Below are 2,362 nucleotides of genomic sequence, written 5' to 3'. Positions count from 1 at the left end.
TCTCTGGAGATCCCTACTTGCCTGAGGCCTTCTGAAGGAGAGCAGCCTTTTTCCTTAATGTCTGCTGTTGCTGCATTTGGGCTTGTTCTCATTCGCTGTAGCCAAAGACTTTTCCATCCTGCTATTATTGCATTACCTTCCATCCTGTTATAGCATTCCACAGGAGGTACTTGCAGGGGGGAGATGAGTGTGTAATAGGTGAACTGAGAAGAATGTGAACCCTGAGTACCTTAGCAATAGGGAAAGGGAGAAGGGTCCACTAACATTAGGGAACAGGGATAAAAGAGTGTCTCTGTCCCCTGAGACTTTGAGAGACCTCGCAGGGGTATGCCCCAGTGGACCCTCCCTTTATTCAAATAAAGAAAACTAAAAGCTTCTGTGTCTCCTTTTGGGATAAAGATAATTAAACAAGCCTATTTGTGCATGAGTATTCCCCATCTTACACCTTCTCTTCCTGGTTTTACCAGGAAAGAGATCAGATGGCCTGAATGCAGGATACAAGCCTCAGCCCCTGCAGCAACACCTGAGGTCCCCATGCCCAGAAGCATTCCCTCTATGTCTATTTGTTTTACTAAGAGGATGGATTCATTTCTATCATGCTGCACTGACTGTAGCTAGGTTTTCTTCAGGCTGATTTCTCCTGCTCCCTTCCCACCTCTGACGATTTGTGGGATTGTCTCCAAGATGCTCTCCTGCACCCTGCCAGCAAGGCTGAGACGAGAGGAAAGCAGCAAGGTGAGGGTTTGAACCAGAACTGCTTTTACACTGGTGAGATCCTGGTCCTGGCTTCACCTCCTGCCCAGCACCACGGGTTTGCTGAGGGTCTGGACGCTGAGCAGAGCAGGAAAAGAGCAGGAGACGGGAAGAGCGGATACAGGTAAGACAGAACTCAAGAAGAGCAGAAGAGAGGAAGAAGAAAGGATGCAGGTAAGAAAGAAGAGCAGCAGACAAAAAGGGGCAAGACAGGAAAGGACCGGAGACAGGCAAGGCAGCAAAACAACGGGAAGAGGAGATGAGCAGAAGGGGAGAAGAGCAGAAGAAAAAGGAGAGGGTGAAGGTAAGGAAGACGCGCAGACGAGGAGAAGAGCAGAAAGGGAGAGGAGTGGATACAGGTAAGGCAGAAAGGCAGAAGTGGAGAGGAGCTGAAGAGGAGAAGAGTGAATAGCCGTATGGCAGAAGGACAGAAGACGGGAAGAGAGGACAGCGGTCAGTGAGAAGTGCAGAAGAGAACAAGAGCAGAAGGGAGGAAGAGAGGGCAGAAGAGCAGAGAAGGAAAAGCGCCCTCGAGCAGAAGAGCAGATAGTGGTCGGAAGAGAAGAAGAGGAGAGCATGAGAGGTGCAAAGAGGATACGGCTAAGTCGGAAGAGCAGATGAGAAGAACGGGAGAGGATGCGGGTAAGAAAGAAAAGCAGAAGAGGAGTAGACGTGCACGAGAGAGAGGAGTGAGCATCCAAGGAAAGAAAAAGAGCAGAAGAGCTGAAGAGGAGAGGATAAGAGTAAGGGAGAAGAGCTGAAGGTTGGATGGATGGTGGCTGAGGAGAAGAGCAGGAAAGGGAAGCAGCAAGAGGAAGAGCAGCAAGACAGTGCTGCCTGTTCTGCCCCAAGATACACTGGAAGCCAGGAGCAAACGTCCACGCTATCAGGTTAGAGATGGGACGGGAAGGATGTTTGGGTATGAGAAATGAAACCATGGCAAGCCTGGGGGAAAGGGGCTGAGCCCAACGGTCACAGAAGCCCCGTTGGGGAGGGGCTCCCCTAACTGCCACTCTCCAGCTGTCATGGCAGGTAAGGCAGCAGGCTCCCCCTGCTCCCGAGCTTCAGCTGGCCCCAGCGCCCCAGATCCCAGCCCAGCGCCCCAGATGCCACCCTCGTGAGCCAGATCTCAGCCCAGCAGCCCAGATCTCAGCCCAGTGCCCCTTCTGGCCTTTCCCCACAGAGAGAATCCCTCGAGGAGCGCTGACGGTGCCTCTGACACCTGACGCCACATTCCCTCAAGCGACTGTGCCGCCACCGGACCCCGCCTGGATGCAGCCCACCATCCGCGGACCGATGCCGGTACCACCCCAACCCCTCCCTGTCCCCATTGCCACCCACCTGGCGCCTCAGGCCTCTGTCTGGCCTGGGGTACCAGGTGTCTGGGGACAGGCAGCGCAGCTCCCAGCTGGGGGGCTGCCCCCAACCGTGGCTCAGCTGCCACCTGGGGGCCTGTCCCCAACTGCAGGGCTGCACTTGCCGCTGCTGCAGCTGCTACCTGGGGGGCTGCACCCAGCGATGGCTCCCCCCACCGCCCCTGCTCCCTGCTGGGGACATCCCCTGCCGGCAGGGACGCTGCTGCCCCAGCAGCCCATGGGGCTGTGGCCTG

Source organism: Excalfactoria chinensis, unplaced genomic scaffold (genome assembly GCF_039878825.1).
Source record: "Excalfactoria chinensis isolate bCotChi1 unplaced genomic scaffold, bCotChi1.hap2 Scaffold_81, whole genome shotgun sequence".
Lineage (NCBI taxonomy): Eukaryota > Metazoa > Chordata > Aves > Galliformes > Phasianidae > Excalfactoria > Excalfactoria chinensis.
The sequence above is the reverse complement of the archived record's forward strand: the minus strand, read 5'-3'. Positions refer to the sequence as shown.